Source organism: Hypanus sabinus, chromosome 26 (assembly GCF_030144855.1).
Source record: "Hypanus sabinus isolate sHypSab1 chromosome 26, sHypSab1.hap1, whole genome shotgun sequence".
NCBI classification, from domain to species: domain Eukaryota; kingdom Metazoa; phylum Chordata; class Chondrichthyes; order Myliobatiformes; family Dasyatidae; genus Hypanus; species Hypanus sabinus.
The window spans coordinates 35,307,373-35,320,887 of NC_082731.1; the positions used below are offsets into that span (position 1 = coordinate 35,307,373).

At 43.4% G+C, this 13,515-nt stretch overlaps 1 long non-coding RNA gene across 1 annotated transcript in view; it reads right to left on the reverse strand.

Annotated features, from left to right (window-relative positions):
- Nucleotides 1–1,506: 1,506 nt before the first annotated feature.
- LOC132381435 (uncharacterized) overlaps nt 1,507–13,515 on the reverse strand; it is a 41,231-nt gene continuing 29,222 nt past the window's right edge. Inside the window, exons 3-5 of the long non-coding RNA XR_009508030.1 lie at nt 12,434–12,559; nt 10,635–10,809; nt 1,507–2,086 (exon numbers count right to left, since the gene is read on the reverse strand). This is a non-coding gene — a long non-coding RNA (uncharacterized LOC132381435). The remainder of the gene's footprint in view (nt 2,087–10,634; nt 10,810–12,433; nt 12,560–13,515) is intronic.

Consider the following 13,515-nt stretch of genomic DNA (forward strand, 5'->3'; position numbering starts at 1 on the left):
TATTAATAAAATCCATCGATGATAAGCACAAGGTGCTGTGGCACAAGTCTATTCCAAACAAGGTAGAAATGAAGAATTAGGAAAAAATACACAACTCTAATGGAGTCTTTCTTTTGTTAAAATACTTTATACGTGCTCCCTCATAACATCCTATTTCATCAGAGATCAGCACAAGGTTGTGTGGCAAAATCCCATTCTAAGCAAGGACCTCCACATTGCCCATGCATGCCATGTCATTCCACACATCCATCCATCACCAAATGCCGCCCGAGTTCCTTCCAGCCAATTGTTCATTGCTTTAGATTCCAGCATTTGCTGTCTCTGGGGTCTCCAATGCCATCTCATTCCACATATCTTCTCCCACCACCCAGCCATCACCAAATATTGCTCGGGTTCCTTCCAGCACATTGTTCGCTGCTCCAGATTCCACATCTGGTGTTTCTGGTGCCTCCCATGCCATGACCGACCAGGGCATTTCTCACCCAGCTGGAAATATCCCACGACTGTGCTGCAACACACAGCTTAAACCATATCATCAAGTTCGCCGATGTCACAACCGTGGTGGGTCTCATCAGCAAGAACGATGAGTCAGCTTACACACAGGAGGTGCAGTGGCTAACGGACTGGTGCAGAGCCAACAACCTGTCTCTGAATGTGAACAAAACAAAAGTTGACTTCAGGAGGGCACTGAAGGACCACTCAACGGCTCTTTGGTAGGGATCGTAAAGAGCACAAATTTCTTAGTGTTCACCTGACAGAGAATCTCACCTGGTCCCTCAACACCAGCTCCACAGCAAAGAAAGTCCAGCAGCATTTCTACTTTTTGCGAAGGCTGAGTAAAGTCTATCTCCCTCCCCCCCCCCCCCATCCTCATCACATTCTACAGGGGTTGTATTGAGAGCATCCTGAGCAGCTGCATCACTGCCTGGTTTGGAAATTGCACCATCTCGGATCGCAAGACCCTGCAGCGGATAATGAAGTCAGCTGAGAAGATCATCGTGGTCTCTCTTCCTGCCATTACAGACATTTACACCACACGCTGCATCCATTATGAAGGACCCATGTACTCTTCATACAATCTCTTCTCCCTCCTGCTATCTGGGAAAAGGCTTCGAAGAATTTGGTCTCTCACGACCAGACTATGGAACAGTTTCTTCCCCCAAGCTTTCAGACTCCTCAATACCCGAAGCCTGGACTGACACCTTGCCCTACTGTCCTGTTTATTTATTATAATGCCTGCACTGTTTTTGTGCACTTTATGCAGTCCTGGGTAGGTCTGTAGTCTACTGTAGCTTTTATGTTGTTTTTACGTAGTTCAGTCTGGTTTTTTGCACTGTGTCATGTAACACCATGGTCCTGAAAAACATGGTCTCATTTTTATTGTGTACTGTACCAGCAGTTATGGTCGAAATGACAATAAAAGTTCACTGGACTTGACTTGAATATTACCCAAATCTTTCACGGGGGCTTGGTCGGACAACATGAATTCACCACTGGACTGAAATGTTACGGGGACCCTTTCTGAACTATTTTAAAAATCTTTGAATTGTTATTAAAATATAGATCTGGGCTATTACTATAAAAACTATGGTAAAGTACTCTCTTTTTTTTACCAACCAGCTTTGTCTTGGTAGGGGGTATAGTTTTTTTTAAATATAATTAACCATACTACGGTATTTCATCATTCAATTTATTTTATTTGATTGATCATTATGGGATACCGTGATTGCATCAGTGTGATTCATATTCAGTGCATTTTATGCTATTTTATTTTGATTTATAATAAGTATCCTTATGAACGTTGTATTTGTTTACAGTATAAGAAACTTAATAAAAATATTGGAAGAAAGAAAGAAACGTTAACCATGGTTACATCCAAGGATGACTTAAGCTTAATACTTGCCTTTTGAAGACTGATTAAAGCACTGAATAACATGCACGGTATTTGTCTACTCTACGATGGTACTTTCTCAGTAACAGTAATACTCCACTAGACTATGCGTTATTTTTTCTTTCTGCACGACCTGGGTGTACAATGATCCGTCGGAATGGACGCAAACACCAGCTTTTCACTGTATCTCGGTGCCTGAAATGATAATAAACCAATTACCAGAGCAGCAAAGGCCAGGAGTTAAGTGGGGCGGTGGGAGCGATTAGATTTTATCCAAACAGATAATAGAACAACAGGGGAAGCCCTAGTTCCTCCCAACTACTTTACCTGTGCAGTTTAAACTTGCAAAGGATAATACGATCACTCCGTATTTGACTGACATTCATCGAGAATTAAAGAATAACCTTTTTTTAAAAAAAACACTTAATGGCGCAGCCGTCCGGCCGGGTTTAACGACGGCAGGAAACGCAATGCGCATGTGCAATTTTAAAGGGCAACCGCCCCGGCTCGAGGCCCCCTCCGACGTTCGTTTTCCGGCCATCTGCGTTGTGCGCATGCGTTTGGGGACGGCATTCGTCCGGCGCATGCGTGGCACTGGACCGAGCCCCCCCCCCAAAAAAAGACAGTGCTAGTGCGCTTGCGTGCAGAGAAGACGCCGCGATTATCTGTTCACCTGGTGAGAAACAGGTAAAACAAGTTGGAGATAACGGATTACCGTGGAAAAATAACTGCAAAAGATCAGTTATCCAACGTATTCACAGTCAACATTTCTGCTTATTATCTGCAGCGAAGCTGGCGCCCGATTATGCAGGTTAAAATGATGAACTTTCGCGGAAATTAAGTACAAACTTGCATTCTACTTTTAAATTAAAACAAAACTTACTTTTCATTTTCATTCTATATAATTATCAGATTCTCTTTTTATGATGGAGAGCGTTAAACTGATCGCAAGAAAAACACGGGAGCCAGAGATACTTGAATATTCTTCAGCGAGGCGCTCGCATGTGACGTGTATAACCCATAAGAATTGTGTAAACAAAGAAAATGCTTAATCAAATAATATATTTACAATACTACTGAAATATTAAATGCACTACACTCCTCCCTGCTTAGCTATAAACTCCAACTCAATAAAGAATGCATCTCAACTGAAACATGTAACACATTGCTCACTAGCCATATACACTCATATGTACATATATACTGTACACACTCAACATACAGAATAACCTAAGTAATACTACTATGTAGACATCCACAGCATAGTAAATTTAAAATTGCCCCATTCAGGCATAAAGATTTAATCACAGGAGGATTTCTTACTCTTGTGGAATTGCGTCTTTAACGTTTTCCTGTCAAGGGGGAGTCACTCTGCTTGGCTGGTGAGACTTTTGGCTGTGAAACAATCTCAGGTCCTGGGGCCTCCTCCATGGTGGGTGTAAGAGTCGACTCAGAGACCGCAGGAAGTGCCTCTGACAACTCTGAACAGCTTTCTTCTCCAACAATCGTCTCTGCTCTCCTCAACGGATTGGCGTGTCATCTCCAGATGACATCAGACATAATCTTCACTGTGTCGGAGGGTAGTACCATTCCATTGATAATCTTTCCAAGTACCTACTTTTGATCACCTCTGCCAGGACTGCTTGTCCAGGAGTGAAACATCGAGCCTCCACGTTTGAAGAGCCCTCAATTTGTCTTGGCTGTTCATCCTGCGTACTCCTTCTGAGACTGGGTTTGAGGAGATCCAAGTGGAAGCACAAGAGGTGACACAGGAAGGCTGATGAGCTGTTAGTTGTGGGGCAAGCTGCATTGTGACATGTAAATTGGTGGGATTTCAGTGTAGTGGGTTCTGCTGACCTGGCTCTTTAGACAAAGCTTTCCATCAAGTCTTTTGTAGTTGTGTGATACGGTGCAGATGTAATATCCATTCATTTTCAGGAAGGGCTGAAACTGTTCCACAACAAACCGTGGTCTAGTAGAAATGGTAGAGGCAGGTTCGATATTGTCATTTAAAAAAAAAATTGGATAGGTATATGGACAGGAAAGGAATGGACTAAGTGTAGGTCGGTGGGACTAGGTGAGAGTAAGCGTTCGGCATGGACTAGAAGGGCCGAGATGGCCTGTTTCTGTGCTGTAATTGTTATAAGGTTATTGTCACTGACTAAGTGTTCTGGAACACCAGTCCTTGGGAAGAGGTGTCTCAACACAATAACAGAGTGTGAGGCCATAGTGGAGGCTGTTGGGGACACTTCTGGCCATTTCGTTTGCCCGTGAATGGTCTGGCAAAATCCCATAACCCCTCTTCCAAGGCAATGCAGGTCATTCCCAGGGATGGAGAGGTGCTGCCCTTGGCAGCTTCTGGACATGATGGCATCCCGAAGAGTGCATGGCAAGCTGCTCGATCTGCAGATCTATCCCAGTCCACCAAAGTCTCGAATCATTGCTTTAATTTTCACCATGCCTGGACAACTGGCATTTATCTCCTCCAACACTTCAGCTCTCAGCTTGGGTGCTGCAAGAACTCTCAATCTGGCACCGGTAAAAATGGGGAAGTGGAATTTCTGCCACACTTCCCAGCGATTTTGGGTTTCCATGTAGACCCGACAGTGCGGGGCCTTTTCTGGTCTCTCTTTTGGATCAACTCTGCCATAATAGCGAGACTTGTGATTTGCTTGAGAGAGAATACATCAAAAGGAGTGTCCTCTTTTGTAAACTTTTTAGGAATTCCCTTTTGAGTTGAATTTCGGTTTATTGTCATTTAGAAACCACAACTGCAATGCAGTTTAAAAAAAATGAGACAATGTTACTCCAGAATGACATCACAAAAGCACACGACAAAACAAACTAGACCAGAAAATTCACATAACGTTTAGCAATCCCCAAATCCAGAGTCCGGAGAGGCTGCAGCGTACTACCAACTTAGCGCGTTCCCCAGAAAGGAGCTCCAAATCCCCCAGTCAAAACAAGACTACACAGACACACCAAGACAGAAGACCAATTCTACCACCCAACAAACCAAAAACTAAAGCTACAAGACGTACACAAAATCACAGTTACATATAGTTGTAGTTAACATATAGTTACGACAAGTACAGACAATACCATAATTGATTTTAAAAAAGACCATGGGCACAGTAAAGATAGTCCAAAGATGTTAAAAGACCAAGTTCGAAAGAAACCACCACACAGTTTCCACAAGTCCTCAGGGTCCCGGTAGACTCTTCATCCCACGAAGGCAGCAGAAGGAAATACCCCCACTATGGACTTCCACGGTGCCACTGGACCCAGCCTTGCAGACGCAGCACGGTGAAAGCACCCCGACCACAGTGGACTCCGAGTCCATCGAACCTCCGAGCCTCCGACCATTCCCTCTGGCACAGCCTCTCCGAGCACTGTCCTCTGCCCAGCGCACTATGACGGCCCCGCCACCGGCAACGCGACCCCGTAGACTGGGGGCCTGTTCTTCCCAGCAGAGACCCGGGCCTCACAGCGGCAGCCAAGAAGGCCTTCATGGAGATTTCCAGATGTTCGTCCGTGCTCCCATGTCCGTTTTTCCATCAGATTAGGATTGCGCATGGCACCCCACTTGACAAATAACATATCAACTCCGGAGTTGATTTTTCCCAAGGATAAAATGGGACAAACCACCCACATTTCTATGAATAGCTGTTCCCTTGAAGTTGTAGTTATGTTCTCCAAGGTGCATTTGTGCCACTGCTTTTAGTGGAACTCCCTTCTGTGGATTGAAAAATGGACAGTGATTGATGATCAATAATGAGGGTAAACTCTTTCCCTTACTACCCCTGGTAGATTAGAATAGATTCAATTTTAGCTTTCTGCCAGAGTGCAGGTGGAGATATAACTCCAAAAATAAGCCTATTATAGCAATAAAGCCCTTTGTGTATGCTTATGGTGAGAAACAATTTGGACTCTTCTTTCATCTCCAACTGTAGGTAGGCCTCAGCTAAGTCCACTTTACTGAAGTGTTTCCCTCCAGAAAGGTTTGCAAGGGTATTCTCTATCCTGGGCAGATGCATCAATCTACTTTCAGTACCGGGCTGTTGGTGTCCTTAAAATCACCTCAGAACATGACAGACCTATCCTTTTTGACTAACGAGACCACTGGTGTTGCCCATGGGCTGCCCTCAGCTCTGGAAAGAACTCCCTCAGCCTCCATGTGATTTAGCTCACTGGCTGCTTTGTAAAACTTGGGTGGAACATTTTCATTTAACACTATTTTATCCTTGATATGGTTGAGGTTTTGCAATGCCATCCTTCAACACTGCTGTGGCATCTTTCTTAATTCGCTTTCAGTTGACTCAATTGCAAGGCACGTGGCATGCAAATGGTAGATAGAACTCTGATCAAATTTTCGTAGTCTCAGCCTATCATGCCCCCACAATGGTGGCCCTCCTGTTTTTAAACTAGCTGAATGATGTTTGTTGGTTGTTGCATTTCACTATTACTAACGTCATTCCTTCAGGAGCTATTTTTTCTCCAGTATGGGTTCTTAGTTGGATATCTGCGGGCTTCGTTTCAGTATCTTTGAAATGCCATTCAAACTCATTTTGTGGAATGTTGGAAACAGCTGAGCCAGTGTCCAGTTCCATTTTAATTAATTTGCCATTCACTGCTGGTGTAAGCTATTTTGCTTGTCCTTTGTTGGTTTCCACATTGAAAACCTCAAGGCGACTCAGTACCAATGTCACTCTCATCATTAGGAGACTTTCATCAACCTCAAGGACCCCTGCCTTCCTTCTTGTTGCTACCATCAGGAAGGAGGTTCAGGGGCTTTAGGCTCCACAGCACCAGTTTCAGGAGCTCACATTCAAAGGAACAGTTTAAACTGCACGATCAATGGAAACAGCAACCAGAGACACTACTCAGTCAGGAACGAAAGGGAGCGTGAACAAAATTTCAACATCTAAACAGAAGCCTGCCTGGCCAAACAAATTACTTTACGTAGGTGGCAGCAGTTCACATACACCAGACCAAGGCAGGTTTAAAAGCAAAACCTGAAGAAAGTGCAACAATGTGGGACTTGTACAAAGAGCATACGGGGAGACAAAAATAAATGGACTGCACAGGGGAAGAGAAAAAAAGTTATATTGTGCAGTCCATTTATTTTTGTCTGTCCGACATGCTCTTTGTATGCATCAAGTTGAGGCTTCATCACTAAATATATTTAAGAAACAGCTGGATAGGTTTTTACATAGTAAGGGAATTAAGGGTTATGGGGAAAAGGTAGGTAGCTATCGATCAGCCAAGGTCTTATTGAATGGCAGGTCAGGCTCGATGGGCTGGATGGCCTACTCCTGCTCCTATTTCTTATGCTCTTGTAAATTTATTACTTATCAATTAACATTAGGTAAAATTAATTTGCATATTTTTTGGTTTATTTATTTATTGGATTATCGGGGAACAGTGCAGAATAGGCCCTTTTGATCCTTCCAGCCATGCCAGCCTACAATGAACCATTCACCTACCAATTGGAAAGCTGAGCCTACTGGGCCTGAACACCTCCCTCTGCAACTGGATCCTAGACTTCCTGACTGGGAGGCCGCATCTCCAACACCATCACACTGAGCACGGGGGCTCCCCAGGGTTGTGTGCTCAGTCCACTGTTGTTCACTCTGCTGACCCACGACTCTGCTGCAACACACAGCTCGAACCATAATCATCAAGTTTGCTGATGACATGACCCTGGTGGGTCTCATCAGCAAGAATGACGAGTCAGCTTACAGAGAGGAGGTGCAGAGCTAACAACCTGTCTCTTAACGTGAACAAAACAAAAGAGATGGTTGTTGACTTCAGAAGGGCACAGAGCGACCACTCCCCGCTGAACATCGACGGCTCCTCGGTAGAGATTGTAAAGAGCACTAAATTTCTTGGTGTTCACCTGATGGAGAATCTCACCTGGTCCCTCAACACCAGCTCCATAGCAAAGAAAGCCCAGCAGCGTCTCTACTTTTTGCAAAGGCTGAGGAAAGTCCATCTCCCACCCACCCCCCCCCCCCCCATCCTCATCACATTCTACAGGGGTTGTATTGAGAGCATCCTGAGCAGCTGCATCACTGCCAGGTTTGGATATTGCACCATCTCAGATTGCAAGACCCTGCAGTGGATAGTGGGGTCAGCTGAAAAGATCATCGGTGTCTCTCTTCCCACCATCACGGACATTTACACTACACGCTGCATCCGCAAAGGAAACAGAATTATGAAGGACCCCATGCACCCCTCATACAAACTTCTCCCTCCTGCCATCTGTGTAAAGGCTCTGAAGCATTCAGGCTCTCACGACCAGACTATGTAACAGTTCCTTCCCCCAAGCTATCAGACTCCTCAATACCCGAAGCCTGGACTGACACCTTGCCCTGCTGTCCTGTTTATTTATTGTAATGCCTGCACTGTTTTTGTGCACTTTATGCAGTCCAATGTAGGTCTGTAGTCTAGTGTAGCTTTCTGTGTTTTTTTTTATTATGTAGTTCAGTCTCATTTTTTGTACTGTGTCATGTAATACCCTGGTCCTGAAAAACATTGTCTCATTTTTACTATGTACCAACAGTTATGGTCGAAATGACAATAAAAGTTGACTTGACTTGAAATCAGAGCACATGGAGGAAACCTAAGCAGTCACAGGGTGAACGTACAAAATCCTCACAGGCAGAGGTGGGAATTGAACCTGGGTTGCCTGTACAATGAAGCACTGTGCTAACCACTACACAAACATGCCACCCCAATTAATCATTAGTCATTAAGCGTCAGTGACCTTTGTAACTGATAGTAAATGTGGGAAGAGCAGTAACAGCTCCTGTTGATGATATTACATATTTGGGGTTACACGCTTTGCTATGGCACGACTTACTGGGTAAGATGATAATTGGATCTCTATTCATTATAACAGCAGAAACACCAAGTTTTATGGACTAGCATCATGTTCAGTTCTTCATTTAATCATTTATGCTAAATATTGATTTTGGCAATAGGACATTTTCCCCTTCTAAATTCGTTAGATTTTATTATATTGGAGCAGAATTAGGCCATTTGGCCCATCGAGTCTGCTCCAAAATTTCATCATGGCTGATCCACGTACCCTCTCAGCTCCAATCCCCTGCCTTCTCCCCGTATCCCGTCACACCCTGACTAATCAAAAATCTATCAACCTCTGCCTTAAATATCAATGACCTGGGCTCCTCAGCTACCTGTGGCCACAGATTCTACAGATTCGCCACTCTCTGACATAAGAAATTCCTCCTCATCTCCATAATAAATGGACTTCTCTCTATTCTGAGGCTGTGTCTGGCCTTAGATTCCCCCACCATAGGAAACATCCTCTCCACATCCACTCCATCGAGACCTTTCAACATTTGATAGTTTTCAATGAGATTCCCCCTCCCATTTTTCTGAATTCTTGTTTGCATTTCTGAACTTTCCCAGTAACCATCTTAATTCACTACATTGTGCTCACAGACATTAAATAGCTTTTACAATGTACACACTTTGAGCATTTTTCCCTGCTCCAAGAAACATTAGAAAGTTTTTGACAAGAACAGGCTGTGCTGCCCAACAAAGCTTGCCAACCTTCTATTCACATAGTGTCTTGGAATAACTAGTGAGCTTAAATTTGAAAGTCTTAAGGCACTACTCTCAACTACACAACTAGGTAGTTTGTTCCATGTGTCCACAACTCGCTGTGTAAAGAACAACTTCCTGGTGTTAATCTGACATTTCCCCTTAAACCAGTCTCCACCTATGGGCCTGTGTCCTGTTGATGGATTAGTTTTGAAGTAGTAGATGGCATTCACCTTACATTGCCCCTAATGATTTTAAACACCTCTATCATGTCTGCTCGCATTCCATGTCTACTTAGGCTAAAAAGATTTAGTTCTTTCAATCTTTCATCATAGCTCATACCCTGCAGACCTGGAATGAGTCCAGTGAGTAAAGGGCCAGAACCATCAATTGCTCTTCATGTGAAAAGCCTTCCAATCCCACAATCATTTTCATGAACTTTCTTTGAACCCTCTCCAATGTCAGCATATCCTTTCTTAGATAAGGGGTGGGTTCAAAACTGCTCACAATACTCCAAGTGAGGCCTCACCAGTTCATTTAATGAAGTCAATCAGGCACTTCGCAGTAGAATGGGACAGAGCGGAATGCTGTTAGCAGATAACAAACGAGACGTCCAAGGGACCAGTAATGGGCTAAGGGTACAGGAGTTATGTTAGGAATTTCAAGGCTATCATTTAAAAATAAACAAGAAATAGCTACATGTAGGCAAGTTTGTGCTCGTAACAAAGCCACAGCAAATTATAACAGATCACAAGGCTAAGTGAATGGGCCATCAGAAGAGACACTTTGTTTTATCAGTGTGCACCACATTTATTCATCCATAAGTTTTTCAAAAAGATTATCAATCCTCTTTGCATGCTAATATTTGGCATAATATTAAAAACAAAGTAATGAAACAATACTGACAATTTAAAACATCAATGGGCTTACATTATAATCAGGTTTGATATCACCAGCATATGTCGTGAAATTTGTAAACTTAGCGGGGGCAGGACAATGCAATACATAATAATATAGAAAAAATAAATAAGCAAACCAATTGCAGCAAGTATATATTTAAATAGTTATATTAAAAACAGCACAAAAACAGAAATAATTTTAAAAACTGAGGTAGTGTTCATGGTTTCGATGTCCATTTAGGAATCGGATGGCAGAGGGGAAGAAGCTGTACCTGATTCACTGAGTGTGTGCCTTCAGGCTCCTGTACCTCCTCCCTGATGGCAGAGGGGAAGAAGCTGTTCCTGAATCGCTGAGTGTGTGTCTTCAGGCTTCTGTACCTCCTCCCTGACGGCAGCAATGAGAAGAAGGTGATGGGGGTCCTTAATGTTGGATGCCACCATTATAAGCTAAGAGAATTAAGAAACAACACATTAAAACAGCTTCACAATAAAACTTCATTCAATGTTTATATGTTTTTCTCAATGTGTTGCCATGCTCTTGTCATTTTTAGGACAATCGATGCAGAACGAATCTCAGTTCTGTTACTTCACATGTGGCATTCTTTAACAGACAAGATGAGAGAAGACATCAACAGCTAAGGGTACAATAGAATTCAATTTCTCAGTGGGACAAGACCCCTCATGGGACAAGACATGAAAAGTTTGCAAAGTGCAGCTGAATTGAAGTTACTCCATGTAAAATGCATAAGAATATTTATGTCAAATTCTACTGACTACTGTTTTAATTATATTAATGTCTGACATCCATAAGGATGTGTAATACTCAAGAGACCAATTTCTCACTTTAAAGGCTCTTTATCTTGTTATTTGTACAGTTTGTTGTTAAGTGATCCTGTTTACAGTTACTGTTCTCTAGATTGTTTAAGTATGCCCGCAGGAAAAAGAATCTCAGGGTTGTATGTGGTGACATGTATGTACTCTGATAATAAACTTTACTTTGAACTTTGGGTATTCATGCCGAATTCTGCCGACTACTGTTAAAATTATATTAAAACTGGTGAGGCCTCACTTGGAGTATTGTGAGCAGTTTTGGGCCCCTCATCTTAGAAAGGATGTACTGAAATTGTAGAGAAAGGATGTTCATAAAAACGATTCAGGGATTGAATCGCTTGTCATGCGAGGAGTGTTTGATGGCTCAGGGTCTGTATTCACTGGGTTTCAGAAGAATGAGGGGGTGACCTCATTGAAACCTATCAAATGGTGAAAAGCCTTGATAGATGAGGATGGTGGAAGAGTCTAGGACCAGAGGACACAGCCTCAAAATAGAAGGGTGTCCTTTCAAAATGAAGATGAGGAGGAATTTCTTCAGCCAGAGAGTGGTGAATCTGTGGAATTTGTAGCCACAGGCAGCTGTGGAAGCCAAGTCTATATGTGTATTTAAGGCAGAGATTGATGGATTCTTGACTGGTTGGAGCATGAAGAGAAGGCAGGGGAGTGGGGCCGAGAAGGAAAATGGATCAACACAATGAAGTGGCAAACCAGACACGATGGGCCAAATGGCCTAATTCTGCTCCTATGTCTCATGGCCTTATGGTCTTATTAACGTGTGTGGAAATACCAAATTGGCATCTTTGTGAAATAATTAAGACTTATTAAGCACATTAATTACATCGTGTTGAACAGATACAAACGTTTGCAAGCCAAAGATTTTTGAAGCATTGCATTTGGTTAGTTGCCCTGGGGAAAATGACTTGAAATATGATTTATGTTCAATACAGAGGAACCTTGGAGTTTAGATAGCCAGAAAATTGCATTGCTGTCCATTATAGTACAATAAATTATTGTTCAGAAATTTCCTGCCAGTCATGAGTGATCTGGCCTTTGAATTAAATGTATACTTACAGCAGATCGTACTGCCTGCTAACTATCATCCCAAGTACAGTAGGAGAGAAGGTGCAAAACAAACCCTGCCTACAAAAACACCCGGGGGGAGGGGGGAAACCATACTTGGTGTCTAAGCTAGCATCCAAAAACTTCTAAAAATTAATCAAGCCAGTAAAAGCTTTAATACCAAGCAAGAGAAAATCTGCTGGAAATCCGAGCAACACCCTCAAAATGCTGGAGGAACTCAGCAGACCAGGCAGCATCTGTGGAGAGGAGTTCTGATCGATTCCGGCACTACCATATCATCCGTGGACTTGCCAAACAGAGAGAAAAGTGTTAAGACAGTCAGGGTAGTCAAAATCCCCATGATAGAGCCCTTATCTGGACCTGTGAGTATTAAAATGGGAAAACACACAGTTTCAATGCGGAGGTTCAAAGCTCACCCGTCAATTTGTTAGGTTGACGAGTCTTGTGTAAGTTAAAAGTGTGCATCCATTTCACCTCTGATGCATTTTAGGGTAATGCCGGAACCAAGTTGCCTCAGTTTCAAGCCCAACATTACCGCAAGCCGAGACCCAAAACGAATCCCCTGCCTGATATAGTTGGCGGCTAGCGGGAATCCCTGGATGGGCACATTGCAAGCCTTGATCGAAGATGAAACCCAATTGGGGCACCTTTTAAAAATAGGGTCTGTTTCCAGCTTGTGAATTGATACCACAGACAGTTAAATTGCACCGCAGTCTTTCGGCTTTATGATAGTAACGGTGAACAAGGCTCTTGATGGGGTTTGGCAAAACATACACTTCATAGGTAGAATTTTCTCCAGCTATTGAAGTGCAACTAAATAGCTAGGGAAACAGTATTAGTGGTGGTGAGTCTCCAGCTAGGGAAACAGTACTAGTGGCGGTGAGTCTCCAGCTAGGGAAACAGTATTAGTGGTGGTGAGTCTCCAGCTAGGGAAACAGTACTAGTGGCGGTGAGTCTCCAGCTAGGGAAACAGTATTAGTGGCGGTGAGTGTCCAGCTAGGGAAACAGTACTAGTGGCGGTGAGTGTCCAGCTAGGGAAACAGTACTAGTGGCGGTGAGTGTCCAGCTAGGGAAACAGTACTAGTGGCGGTGAGTGTCCAGTTAGGGAAACAGTACTAGTGGCGGTGAGTCTCCAGCTAGGGAAACAGTACTAGTGGCGGTGAGTCTCCAGCTAGGGAAACAGTATTAGTGGCGGTGAGTCTCCAGCTCGGGAAACAGTATTAGTAGCGGTGAGTGTCCAGC